At 39.0% G+C, this 15,507-nt stretch overlaps 1 protein-coding gene across 1 annotated transcript in view; it reads right to left on the reverse strand.

The window, feature by feature from the left end:
* Nucleotides 1-8,341, reverse strand: part of LOC145243011 (uncharacterized) — a 148,232-nt gene extending 139,891 nt beyond the window's left edge. The window contains exon 1 of the mRNA XM_080106129.1: nt 8,245-8,341. The gene's annotated coding sequence lies outside the window, so the exon portion shown is untranslated. The remainder of the gene's footprint in view (nt 1-8,244) is intronic.
* Between the last annotated feature and the right edge of the window lie 7,166 nt (nt 8,342-15,507).

The following is a 15,507-nucleotide window of genomic DNA, read 5'->3' on the forward strand; positions in this document are numbered from 1 at the left end:
AATTCAGTAATGAAACATATTATTACAAATACAAACAAAAGATACAATCCAAGCGTCAGAAATGAACGTGTCAAAAAAGGCAGTGAATGTATTCGGCTAGCATATTTATCCTCTTACATACATCCACGAGTAAAATCAACGCAATTCAAACATACGTCTACCATTAATTAGGCCCTTTATGCTAAATGATATAAGTTTAAAGTTTTCGCGTTTTTATTAGATAAATATATGAATAAAAGAAGAAAATAATGATAAAACAATATTAAAATTATTATTAATAACAATAAACATAATAGTAATGATAATAATAATAATAATAATAATAATAATAATAATAATAATAATAATAATAATAATAATAAAAATAATAATAATAATAATAATAATAATAATAATAATAATAATAATAAAAACAGAATAAAATTAATATTTATTATCTTTTTAATATAACATATTTAGCCATAAGAGGGGATTAAATAAATTAAATAGGTCCAATAATTATAAATAAAAAACTGCTAATATTTATGTATATAAAAAGAATACAATACAAATATATATATATATACACACACACACATATATATACCCAAATATACACACACATACACACACATATATATATATATATATATATATATATATATATATATATATATATATATATATATATATATATACATGCACATAAGTAAAGGTGTAACTATACTATTAAGTTGGAAGTTTAAGCTATTTAAGTATAGATATAAAGTCATATTAAATCACAAAATAATACATTCAATACCAGATTACTAATAACATAGATACAAGTACACTTACCTATAAATATATTCAGGCAAAAGAAGTAATTAAATCAACGAAATACTCAAAAATAGCGACGCACAGGTAGATAGTACCCAAATTAAAAATAATAAGATACATATGTATATACTCACAGAGAACCAACCGACATACTAATATAATATAATATGTATATATATGCTTATTAGTATGTCGGCTTTCATTATACAATCATCAGGAACTGTGGTCAAAGACAGATCTAAAAGTGATGCGTGTTGTTCTTCCTGATCAGGGAAACGGGTTGGAAAAGTAACAATTTGTGATAGGGAGTGAAATATAGAGAAGCTATGAGTTGCGCTGCCCGCTTCATCTGTGTAAGTAGAGAATCCAAGCCAGTTTTTGTGATGGACATTAAAGTCACCAAATACATGTACTTGGGCGCTCGTGTCGAAGGAGAGTGCTGTGTCTATGCTGTCAGATACTTTGCTTATTATGGTGCAGTCTTGGGTCGAGGGAGAGCGGGAGAGAAAGTAAAAGTAGCATCTCTCAAAATGACATTGCTTGTCGATTTATTAAATATTATTATTATTATTTATTTAATTCATTTGTGTCTGCAGGGTGTTTTACTGTCGCCCGGGCACACCAATATTTAATAAAAGTCACATCTGCCCGTTTTTCTTCAGTGAATTTTGAGTTTTCGCCTCTATTTTGGGGAGCTCAACCGTCGTCCCCTGGTAGGGCCATGTCACAATATGATGTTACATCTGATGCTATCCTACATCCAGGCAACGCCGATAATCCTGCTAGTAAATCGCATTTGTAAAGGCATATAGAATATAGAATTCCACAGGATACGATGCCTTTGCAGAATCTAGGGCATTCACGGTTTGTTCAAAAGAGTAAGATTGAGAAGTGATTCTGCCGAACGCGAAAACGCAAATGACTTTAATTAATATCCTTTTTCTTTCTCCACTTTGATATTCGCTCTCTTCATTAAGTTGGTTTTTACTCAATTTTTCCAGCAATAAAAATCACATAAATTAGTAGGATATTTACTTGCATGTTGATTTCTCCAAACGACAACAGGAGTACTAAAAACATGAGGACTACGGTAACAAAAAATGGGATTATAAGGTACATGATGATTCTCTCATGCAAATGATGGCCGAAACGTTGACTGAAGTATATACTAATAATCCTGCACAGGGTGATTGGCATATCGTACTAACTTACCGCTATTAGAAAATGTGATGCATCGTCTAGACACTAGAACTGGCCACCCTCACTTCAATCTTCAAGTGTTGCACTCCTCCCAAACCTCAAAGCTTAATACTAGCGCCTCATCCTTTAAGCACTTAGGTTCCTTGCTTACTAAATTGAAGGATTCTGGTTACATTCGAACTGTATCTGCAGATATATTATTTCTTCATTGTCGCATATGTAATCAACATAAGATGAAGTAGCTTTCATTGTTCACTCTACACAAGTCTGACCCCCCCAGCAACCTGCAGAACTGTGCGAGACCGTAGGCATTAAAAGATCACGGTCGCCATCTTGGATCTTTTCGTTTTTCCTTCTCAACCCGCAGGTCAGACAGACACGAGCATGTTTTTTATCGGCTCATATCTGCAGGTAGGCTCTCTTTAAATCCTATAACCGTACATTAATGTGACATGTCGATTCAATTCTCGGTAATCTATTACAGGTTGTACTTTGTCTCTAGTAGGTTGCCCAGTAGCTATGAGCGGTATTAGTCCTTTGAGGGGTCCAATACGTTCATATGGGTATGATATTAACCAACTGTTATCAATCCACATCTGAAGTTCTCGATTCTTAGTAAAAACAGCATACTCTGGAATTGTCTTGCACAGCTGATCTGGCATTTCGCTCATAGCCTATTTCAACTTCGCAGTCCAAACCTTCTCGCTGTCGTCAAATGTAACATAGAATTCCTTTTCCTTAATAGAAATAGCTGCACACATTTCTCTCTGTCTACGCAGCGTTACACTAGCAGTGTCAGATGTCGCCATTAAAAATGAGTGATAAAAATGTGAATTATTAGACTAACTGTCTTTCGAAGCTTATAACTACTTGAAAAATGTAATTTAAACCCTAATTTTTTTCAATAAAAGGAGCAAAGACCAAATTTTAAAATAATAAAAGGTTTTAATAGCAAAATATGCAATATTTTTTTAAATCGGTTTTCTTTAAAAAAGATTTAAAGAAATTCAATGAATTTTAGCTTACTTTGAATATAATAAATATATATAAATTCCAAAAAAATCACTTACATATAAAAAATACTCATTAATGGGTACTTCCATTCTTCATTTATAAGACTTTGTCCATATTTATATTTTATATTCCATGTACTTTTTAAATAAAAGAATTTTTAAGCAAGGATTAAAAAATACCGCCATTTTAAATTCTCATATCAGATGGTCACAGAGTGGGTTTGTCTCCCTTTCTTCCAGTTGACAAATACAGTGGCCTAAAACCGCCATAATTAATCTCCTCTTTCTATCTCTAACATGTGTTTGCTGCCAACAAAAGTTAGTCATATGGGTCACCGTACCTGAAAAATGATCATATTCACTCATAAGTAAGTTTACTTTTATAAACAAACCCCTCGACAAATTTTCGATCTTTTTTTATTCTCTTAAAGAAATACATGAGTTTTTGATTTTAGATATTTTATTTCTTCTTTATGGAATGAAATATTTTTAATATCTAAAATAAAACAACATTGAATGAAATAGAAAAAAATGATGTAAGAGTCCAATATTTACTGTACAATATTATCAAAATATGAGGCTCCACTTAAAAAAAATCAACGTGATTTTTAAAAAAGGTTTTAAACTTTTCGCTTTACAGGTAAATTTGCACATATTTATTCTTTCTTTTTTTTTGTTTTTTTAATTAGATTATTTTATTTATTGATCTTTTATCTTCAATTAGGTGAGAAATGAATTATTTTCATTTTAATAGATATTTCAAAATGGGGGGGGGGCATGAATTAAAATAAATTTGTCTAGAATATTATATTCGGTTTATTGGAAAGAGCATAAAATTTTACATTAAACCTGCAAATATTGTAAAAATTGAACCAATAGAAAAATTTTGATAGATTTTTAAAGTGAAAAAATTGAAAAAAATTTAACTCGTAAAATTCACTTCATTTCATTACGTAGAAAAAACGGCTACATGAGCGCGCGCATGCATTTTGTAAACACTTTTTTTTAATAAAAAAAAATCATATTTCTATTATTCTTTTTTTACTTTAAGAGTTTATTTTTGAAGTATATTCCATAAAGAAATTAAGCAACCCACTTTAAAAAGAGAAATTATGAGTTTTTTTTTATATTTTATTCGCAGTTTTGTGTTAGGGGTGTCAAAATTTCTCCCCCCCCCCCAATTCTGACACACCCAGCGTTACATTCCAGCCGCTGTGAGCACGGCACCATCAAATGCTCTTATTGCGTCAATTCCAATTAATATGTTGTGCCCAATGGTTTTTTTCTGCATCACTTGAACGTCAACTTCAGCTGTGTCACCTTCAGCTGACTTCAGTTGAAAATCGCTACACCAAAACATTCTTGGGATAAGCCATTGATGGTCATAACGATGCTTCCTTCACATCTTACAGCTATTTACGCTAACTATAAATCGGGAACATTCCGTTTGCACATCATTAATTTTCACGCCAACGACAGGCAATTCTGCGTTCATTGTTTAGCAAAGGACAAAAGTGGCGACGTTATCTTGTTCCCGAACAGTTTGGAGATATGACTCAACTCATTGTAGTGATAACATCGTAGTGTTTGTCTTGTGCGTATGGTTAAACATTCTTCGTATCACATTGAGTCCGGCACTCCTTAGCAAAATGATTAGGACACCCACATTTATAGCACATTGAAATGCTTCAAAAACGCCTTCGGCAACTTCATTTCTACCAGAACGCAAGATTTTTACGTTACTTGCATAAACTTGTTTTACTGATGGTGCTTATTTTGATCAATAAATTTTTGTTTGAACCGAAATATGTCCATCTGAAATTAAAAGTTAAAAACTGCAAGAACTTCTTGTTAACCTGATATATATATATATATATATATATATATATATATATATATATATATATATATATATATATATATATATATATATATATATATATATATATATATATACTAGCATGGGTGCCTGGCGTTGCCTGAGTGTTTGGAGGTGTATGCTGAGCAAAAAAAAAAAAAGAAAAAAAAAGTCAATTTTTTAAACTTTGACCCCTATTATGACCACTTAAAATCTATTGTTTTAGGCTCTGTTTAGACCCAAAATTGTCGGAGGAGTTTGGTAGAGTCTCAAAGATCAAATCGTTGAACTTTGACTCCTTAACAGCTAAATTTCTGGCCGAAAACCGATCACGTAGATTTTCCCAAATCTCAGTACCATGTATATCAAATTTCGAGTCTGTAGACTAAAACTTAACAGAGTTATTGCGAAAGAAAATGTACACAGACACACAGACAGACACACAGACACGTTCACTTTTATAGATATACTAGCATGGGTGCCCGGCGTTGCCCGGGTATTTGGAGGTGTATGTTGAGCAAAAGAAAAGCGGTCAATTTTTTTAACTTTGACCCCTATTATGACCCCTTAAAAATTATTGTTTTGGGTTCAAATCGAGTTATTAAGTTAGATCCATGTCCAAGGAACCTATATCTAAAATTTCACGTGTGTAGACCCCAAATTGTCGGAGGAGTTTGGTAGAGTTCTTAAAGGTGAAATCGTTGCACTTTGACCCATTAATCGCCAAATTTCTGGCTGAAAACCGATGACAAAGATTCTCCCAAATCTCAGTACCCTGTATATCAAATTTCGATTCTGTAGACTTAAAATTAACAGCATCATTAGGAATCGTGTTTCGCCTCGGTAACTATCCCAAACGTAAACGGGGTGTTTTTCTTTTAATAGTCAGTTTATTGCTATCTCGACAGTCTTCATAACAGATATGTTTTCCTGTTAATTGTATTCCAAGATTCGTTTGTTAATTTTTTTATAGTGTGAGTTTTTTCTCATACATTCTTTTCTTATTTTTTCCACAACCTTTAACTTTTTCTTACTCATCATATCAGTCATAACATACTTCTCTCTTTGTGCTCGTTTGATGGAAGATTTTCACGCCGACTGTCCAATTAGTTTCTTTTTGTTTTTGTTTTGATTAAAACTTCCTCTTGGAAATTATTGACCAAACGGATATCAAAATATCAACAATTAATGGATTTCCCCTTTTTTGTTCAAATCTGATTTGATGTTTTCATTTATCTTCAGCAATCCTCGCATCCAATACGATCACTCTGTTTATTCACTTCCTGCTACTAATTTTTGTTATTCCCTAAGCTACGTTGTTCGCAAACCGAGCCCCCCCCCCAAACCCCCGTCTGTAACTTCCATGTCATCTACATTTTTCATGGCTTAATGTCGTTCCATCACTGAGATATCTGATTCGTTGTCCGAATTCTCTCGGCAACGTTCAGACTGTCTACTAGCAAATTCGTCATTATCCACTTTCTCCATTTCTATATCCCAGGATTGTAAGCACTTTAAATTCTTAGTGGGAACTTATCTTTCTACCACAGCAGCGATTCAACCGCTGCATCTTTCGCTCATAGACATTTTTAGTTTTAGGATTAAAGAATAATGTTCTGTTAATAACAAGTGTCTTACATGACCGCCAAGCAATTTTGCTTGCTATTAATTTTAAAATTAAAGACGACTTTACTGCTAATAGAGTGATCGAACAATTCATAAAAAGAGGAGTAAAAGTGCATCAAACCTCATTTGAAAAACTTTGCGTCTTGTGGAAAGAAATATTGAAGAGTGCTAGGGTGATACAACATTGATTGAGCCAAAATGGGATTAATAAATTTCCATGGCTAACTCAGTCCCCGGATATGAACCCAATTGGAAACCTTTGGGGCATATTAGACCGGAACATTCGCAAATAGAAAAGGAGGCCATCTTCTAAGTCTGAATTTTTAGCATTATTGCGTCAGACATGGCAAGAAATTCATCAATATGATATTTGTCTATTGATCAATGCTATGCCTAGAAGGGTCCTATCATTAAAAACAACAAAGGGAATGTCAACCAAGTATAGTTATTAAATTTGTGACCATTTTTTTTATTTTGTTCTATAAATTATATGTTTATTGAAATAAACTGGTTCTATGGGTGTCTATCCTTTTCTGTCATGTCTGTTTATCATGCATAGGAATCTGCGGAGAGCTCCAATGTTTCCTGGTGCTGAGATATTAGTGATGGTCTTCACTTTTACAAGGTCCACCCAATGCCATCTCATCCGTCGTACTCTTAGTCCAGTCTCTAGTTTTTCTGGGTTAAGTTACACCCTTATTGTTTGAGCTTTCTGAAGTAGTTTGTAGAGCTGTCTGCCATGTTCTTCTTTATCATAAATGACCAGATCATCTGCAATAATGACAACTCCCTGCTTTTTTTGGAAGATCTCCGTTGAGGAGTTCAAGCCAAACCGTAACTGACACTAACAGTATCGGCCAAAGTATGTCTGAAAAGTGGCCAGGTCACTGGATGCATCACCCAGCTCAATATGCCAATATCCTGATGAGATTTCTACTCCGGTGAATATTTTTATATCTCTCATGAAGGACATCCTCGAGAACTGATATAGTGTAGTGCTCTTGTATGAGTACTCTGTTGAGCTTGTGGGGATCCAGAAATATTCTCATTGTCCCATTTTTCTTTCTTGTGATGACAAGTTAATATTTTCAACAGTGTTTAATCATATGACGCAAATTGGTTAAGCGAGGAAATTCAATACTTTGGACAGTATCTTATTTTTATTTCAACACATGAGTGTTACAAAGTAAATAAACAAATACGCTACTTCTACATTACTTGAACCAAAAAGTTTTCTGTTGTGATTCGGGAAAGTATAATAAATTACTTTTCTTTTTTTAAAGTCACATAACTTTGTTATACTCATTTACAAACGGAATATGTTGGCTTCAAACGCGAACTCACATTTTGTTTTAACTGTTCAAATAAAGGGAGACAAGTCTGATTTTATTCGCCTTTATATTCCTGCGCCTTGAAGGGACACAATTCATGTGTCTTTTTAATGCGTGCTTTAAACCAAATTTAGTATTTCGGTCATCCGTACTTAAAAAAGCGGAAAGTATTCACTTATAAATTTTTATTGTTAAAACAGTTTACCGATTTTTTTTTATTCTCTTAATGAAATACATGAGTTTTTGATTGATATATTTTAATACTTCTGTTAGTTTTAACTAAACAAAAAATATATTTCCCAATTACGTTTACACATTTATTATACACTGACAAACATTTAAACAACAATAAAACACAATACAATAGCGACAATTCAATAAGACTCACCGACTGGTGGAAAAAGTTCTCAGAGCTTACCTCGTGGTGGAACGAAGGTTCTCCTCTTCTTGAGAGGGAAAAGGCAACACGTCTGCTCGTGACCAAAGGGAAAAACCATCCAGCCTTAGAGCAGGGGCAGATTACTCCTCCCCGGTGTCCTCTAATTTTTAGTCCCCTACACTTCTTTATCGACTGACATTTTTTATATCTAAAAAAAGAAAATATTATATGAAATAGAAAAAATTGTTGTAAGCATCCCATATTTACTTGGCATTCTAAGCATAAAATAAGCTTCCACTAAAAAAAAAAAAAATTCAACGTGGTTTAAAAAAATGGTTTTACACTTTGGACTTTACAGAAAAATTTTCAAAAAACCTATTCTTTTTTTTTTTTAAATTACAGTATATTATTTATTGATCTTTTATCTTCAATTTGTGATATATAAAACTTTGGTACATAAATTAATTATTAAAATTTTAATAGACATTTAAAAATGGGGGGGGGGGTGAATTGAAAAAAAACGTTTGTCCAAAATATTATATTCAGTTTATTGGAAAGAGCATAAAATTTCACATTAGCCCTGAAAATATCGTAAAAATTGAACAAATAGAACAATTTTGATAGATTTTTAAAGTTGACTTCATTACGTAAAAAAAAAAAAAAATGGCTGCATGAAGACGCGCCAGCACTTTGTAAACACTGTTTTTTTTTTTAAATAACTATTGTTTTTTAAACAACTTTAATAGTTTATTTTGGAAGTATATTACATAAAGAAATTAAACAACCCACTTTAAAAAGAGAAATTACGAGTTTTTTATATTTTATCCGCAGTTTTGTGTGAGGGGTGCCAAAAATTCCCTCAAAATTCTGATACACCTACTGATGACCCGATACAAAGTCCATTTCCACAAAATAATTCCAATCAAAAGATTTTTAAAATGCAACTGTTCATTTTCAGAACAACTAAATATAAAACACTGCAATGTACAAAAGAATAGCATTCGATGCTACGGTCTTCAAATGAATGTTTTCTTGTTTTCATTGTCGTCGACCTTGTGTTTAACTCTGCCCTAGGAGCAAGAAAAGTAAACAGAATCACATGTAAACTAACTAACACACTCCCAGCTAAAATGAGTCGACTTTTTTAGTCGATTATGTGTGAAACCCTGAAAAGAATAGAATTAATTTAGAATTTAAAGTAAGGGACCAGTTTCGTATATAAATTTAAAGTAAAATTGTCTTCATTTTGTAACAACTACTACGTATGGCTGAAACAAATCTTCGGCAGAGACATTCTCATAGCGATCATCGTGTGTAATAAATTGCGAACAGACGGGCTTACCTGACAAACGCTCGAGGTGTGCACTCTGCAAAGCGGGCACGTCCAAAGAAAAATGGCAAGATGGCGGCGGCCGGTTAATATTGCCAAGTAATCACGCAAAATCTCGTGTTCTCTCGCACACACGAGAGTTCAGCTTAGCATAAAAACGGGTCACGGTGAGCAAGAAGGGAGAAGGAAAAACGTAGTCAAGACAAAGACGACGCTTCTGACGACTGAGAAGAAAAAAGAAGAAAAAGAGCAAGAAGTAGAAGAGGAAGAAGAGAACGATACATGAGAAGACGAGGTGTGTGCGGTTTTCAGTAAATCGAAACAGACAGAAAAAAAAAAACTCTGATTACAAGCTATTTCGGCTTTGGTATGGAGAAATTTGACATCAGATTAATTCCGGAATTCGATGGCTCCCCCACTGGTCCCTCGGTGGTCGAATGGCTGGAAAAGGCTGAGCGCGTTTGCCGGTTGTGCAAGATTAAAGACCCAGCTATGGTTATCCCATTGAGACTCACTAAAGGGGCTTATGCCGTGTACCAGCAGCTAGGGGAGGATCCGACCATGGAGCAGATTACACAAGCGCTATACGGGGCATTTGGTACAGACCTTTTTGTCGCCTGGAGGCAGTTTTCCGAACGCCGACTTGGGCCGGGGGAGACAGTGGATGTCTACATGGCCGACTTGAAAAAGCTTGCCACTCCCTTCGGCGGTGCAAGTGATCGCATATTGGCATGCGCCTTTTTGTCGGGACTTCCGGATGAGGCAAGTCGACTGCTGCGAGCATCGTCAAGACTCACTGAGATTGGATTGGAGGAGTTATTGGCGAGAGCACGAAACATCTTGAAAGACGATCGAGAACTAGTCTCCGCAGCTGTTGACACTCTGGACTCGCCAACGAAGGGTCTACGATGCTATACCTGTGGTGGCCCCAACCACTTTTCCAGAGACTGCAAAAGCGGTACAAGGCGCACCCCTAATTATGGAGCACGACAAGTAATACGGTGTCACCAATGCAATAAGCCAGGCCACATAGCGCGGAATTGTCCGGGAAACAGGCAAGGGGAGGACGCCGCAGCGCTAGCACCCTCCCCAACGCGGCATTGAACAAAGCGCTGCCTGCAGTAACAGTTCAAGTTGATGGATGTGAACGTTCAGCGCTGGTTGACACCGGCTGTACATAAACCCTTCTTCGAAAGGAATATTGCGCCACATGGAAGAAACGAAGGATCCCTGTACTTACTGTCGGCCAAGGCTCATTGGTGTGTTGTGGGGTCAGCATTGTTCATATCAGCATTGGCAATGGCTCTCCGGTTGCTGTGACGGTGTTAGTGGTCGATAGGGAGCCGCTCGGATATGACCTTCTCCTTGGAATGGACGCTATCACACAGCTAGGCGGAATTACTGTGAACGGCACCGGTGATGTGAGCTTCTCTCGACCAAACAAACAAATGTGTGCAGCAATCACTCTCGATGAGCCCGACTTCCATGCAGAATACGATAAGGGCACAAACACTTGGACAGCGTCCTGGAAATGGGCAGGCGACCAGCCACCAGTGTCATTGCAGAATCGACTTACAGAGTATCCCCCTCCTGCGTGGCTTAGGGGGCAGTACAAGGCAGAACTTCAAGTGTGGCTGGATAATGGCTGGTTAGTTCCATACCCAGAGGATGAGCTCGGGCCCCCGCGGGGGCTAATTCCCCTGATGGCTGTCAGACAAGAGAACACGCAGAAAGTTCGACCTGTTCTTGATTACCGGGAACTTAATGAATACGTTGACCCACACACTGCGGGGGCTGATGTCTGTGCTCATAAACTACGGGAGTGGCGGCAGCAGGGTGCGGAAGCAGCCATACTGGACTTGCGAAGAGCGTACTTGCAAATACGTGTTGAGAAATCGCTGTGGCCGTTCCAGACGGTGGTAATCAAAGGAACTCGCTATTGCTTGACCAGGCTAGGATTCGGCCTGAATGTAGCCCCTAACATCATGACAGCAATCATGCAGACGATCCGGCGTCAAGATGAAGCGGTGCAACATGTGACATCGTCGTATATAGACAACATTTTTGTCAATGAGAGCCTCCTGTCTGCCCAGGCGGTCAAAGAACACTTTGAGCGCTTCGGATTGTCATGCAAGGAGCCGGAGCGGCTACAGGACGGGGCGAAAGTGCTCGGACTGCAGGTGAGCGGAAGTGCAGATGGCCTTCAATGGGGAAGGAGTGGTGAAATCCCGGAAATCCCATCTACCATCACACGTCGGAGCACGTTTTCCATTTGCGGAAAATTGGTGGGTCACTTCCCTGTGTGTGGGCGGCTCCGAGTGGCTGTAGCGGCCATAAAGCGACGGGCAACTTCTATGTCAACTGGATGGGACGATGAGGTGCATGATCCTGCTCTGCGAAGCATGCTGGTGGAAGTTGTGGCCAGAGTGACCAATGATGACCCTGTACAGGGGAGCTGGTGCATCGATGGAAGTGAATTTACAGTTTGGGTAGACGCCAGCTCACTTGCCCTTGGCGTTGCTCTGGCGGTCGACGGAAGGATAATAGAAGATGCCTGCTGGCTTTGGCCGGAGAATGACGCCAAACATATAAACCTAGCTGAACTCAATGCTACACTGAAAGGAGTCAATCTAGCGCTTCAGTGGCAGGCTAGAATCCTTTACATCATCACGGATTCCACGTGTGTGCATCGGTGGATGACCAATGCCTTGAACGGAAAAGCACGTCTGACAACGAAGGCGTCGGCCGAAATGTTGATCCGAAGGCGGCTTGCTACCCTAACCGAAACCACTAAGGAATACGACTTGGTCATAGATGTGACACTGGTGCAGTCCTGTTTGAATCAGGCGGATCGTCTGACCAGAGTGCCACGCCGTTGGCTAGACCTGCCAAAAGAAGTGAACGAGTAAGCACCTGTAAATTGCGCTGCAGTGGGACATAGACTCAGCCCGGAGCATATTAATGATGTCCATTGCCAAAGCGGGCACCCTGGTGTAAACCGAACGCTTTACTTCGCCAGATTGGTTGACCCCTCTGTGTCTCGGAGGGCTGTGAAATCTGTTGTGGGAAGCTGCAACACCTGCCGCTTGATCGACCCAGCACCTGTCCGGTGGAAGAAGGGAATACTCAGTGTGAAGCGTAATTGGGATAGGATTGCGATGGACATAACGCACTACAACGGGAGGCATTTTTTGACGCTTATCGACTGTGGACCATCTAGGTTTTCATTGTGGCGGCCCCTTCGCCGGCAGGACGCGGCTGCCATTATCCATGAGTTGGAAGGTGTGTTCCTCGAGCATGGCCCTCCTCTGAGATACTCACCGACAATGGCCCCGCTTTTGTTAGTGAGCCGTTTAAACAGTTTGCAGATGGCTGGGGTGTCCATCTGCGTTTTCGGTGTGCCCATGTTCCCAGTGGAAACGGGATTATTGAGCGCAATCACAGAACTGTTAAGACAATTGCAGCGCGGAAGGGGTGTACGATACCTGAAGCAGTCTATTGATACAACTTCACCCCTAAGGACGATGTTTCACCCTCCACCGCGCCAGCCAACGCGCTACATACATACCGTGTCAGGGTGAGAGGTTTGGAGAGCAGCTCACTACCCGAACCGGAGCCACCACAAAAGAACATAAAAGAAGGAGATGTCGTCTGGGTTAAAAAACCCCGAGGCCAGTGCACGACTCGCTACGGAACCGGTCATGTCACTGAAGTGATCAGCCCGCAGGCGGTGCGAGTTGATGGAGTACCTTGTCATATTAAAGACTTAAGATCAGTATTCCAAACGCAGCTGCCGCTTGACGAAGATAGTGAAATTGAATCCGTGACCAGCGACCCATCATTCTGGTTCATGACGGCTTCAACGCACAGCGACACTGAGAGTGGTAGCCTTCAAAGTACTGACCCTCCTGCTGATGATGAAGACCCGGACAGTGATACTGCGATGCTCAGCTTTAGGTTCGCCGACCTTCGTGTCACGGAAGACAGCGCAGACGATGATGAAGCCCCGAATCCCCCTCTCCGAAGAAGCACTCGAAGAAAAAGGCCACCGCCTCCCTGCTCTTTCTGTGATAATGAGATCAGGGGGGAGTGTGTAATAAATTGCGAACAGACGGGCTTACCTGACAAACGCTCGAGGTGTGCACTCTGCAAAGCGGGCACGTCCAAAGAAAAATGGCAAGATGGCGGCGGCCGGTTAATATTGCTAAGTAATCACGCAAAATCACGTGTTCTCTCGCACACACGAGAGTTCAGCTTAGCATAAAAACGGGTCACGGTGAGCAAGAAGGGAGAAGGAAAAACGTAGTCAAGACAAAGACGACGCTTCTGACGACTGAGAATAAAAAAGAAGAAAAAGAGCAAGAAGTAGAAGAGGAAGAAGAGAACGATACATGAGAAGACGAGGTGTGTGCGGTTTTCAGTAAATCGAAACAGACAGAAAAAAAACTCTGATTACACATTGTTTTCAACACACACATGTATGAAAATTGCACAGGATTACAACGTCGTACTTTGCCCATCTGCACACATGCAATAAAGAAATTATGTTGCGCTCCACACGCAGTGATACAACAAACAGACTGAAATGTTCTAGAACACACGTATATAAGGTTTTGCCCGCGAAAATCAAACCGGATCAGGAAGCAGTTCTACGAGTAAACATCACCGCTGTCCGTCCTCAGCACATACGCCGGACCCCGTTCTTGTGGGACGTTAAATCATCCAACATGACTAAGTGCGCAGTCATGCACCTTAAATGGAAAATTACCATATCGAACGAGAATTATTCTTTTCAATAATGCTATTCAAAAATTACTGTTTTCATATGTGATTAATACACACACACACACACACACACACACACACACACACACACACACACACACACAGGTCGCTTACATAGGTTATGACTTTCTTTTCCCTTCAGATAATAAGCACGTGTGCCACTTTGCTCATGAAAATCAATAATCTTAAACTTCGTGCTTTTTCTACGAGAAACTTATTAGCTAAGCCTGCCTAATCATTGGGAAAAAAACCTTAACGTTGGAAGGATATGAATTAATGTTTCTTAAACATGTACATTGTGGTTTGAGTTGTCCCCCTTTGCAAATTGGCTGTTTGGAGAAATGGAAAACTAGATGGCTCTGGTTGATAGTCAATTTGCATAAGTGGAGAAATGGGCAGCATATAAACGGTACTTTTTTTAAGCAAGGGTGAAGAGCGCAGAGTGTGAAACGGCGGTTGGAAGAAGTGACGGTGAATTCTTTTTATGACGGTGAATTATTTTTGGACGTTGAAGAGCTCAACCTTTTGGAAGGAACAGCTGTGTCTTATATACTTTTTTTTTAATTTCTTTTTTTTTTTCTTCTACATCAATACAAGCTATTTCGGCCGGAACTATGGAAGCAAAGAGGATCAGCAGTGAAATGCTTAAGACGTTCTCTGGAGAGGGAGATGTTATAACCTGGCTGACCAAGGTTAAACTTGTCGCTAAGTTGCGGAACATCGCGGATGTAGCCAGCTTGATACCGCTGTATCTTGATGGTGATGCTCTGGCCCTATATCTGGAGATGTGGGAGGAGGATCGACTATCTGTTGACACCATTGAGGAAAAGTTGAGGGAAGCATTTACCGAAGGACCGTTTGTGGCATATGGCAAGCTAAGCCATATGGTGTGGACTGGAGAGCCTGTCGATGTTTACGCCAACAATATCAGGAGGTTGACGGGACTAGCAGGATTCAATGGAGGAGGCCGTCGATAGGTGGTTAAGATGGCCTTTATCAATGGCTTCCCCGGACCATATTTCTATAGCTCTGCAGCAACTGCCCGGTATAAATACTATGGAGGTGGCGGAGTTGATTACACAGACTAGGGTGCTGGCCAGGAAAAAAAGAGAGTGAGCAGGGAATCGTAGCTGTCGCTCAACGAAGCAAACTGCAGCAGGAAATTGTGAAGGACGAAAAGCAGAGAA

Source organism: Euprymna scolopes, chromosome 21, assembly GCF_053919585.1.
Source record: "Euprymna scolopes isolate OS-2025 chromosome 21, ASM5391958v1, whole genome shotgun sequence".
Classification (NCBI taxonomy): Eukaryota; Metazoa; Mollusca; class Cephalopoda; order Sepiida; family Sepiolidae; genus Euprymna; species Euprymna scolopes.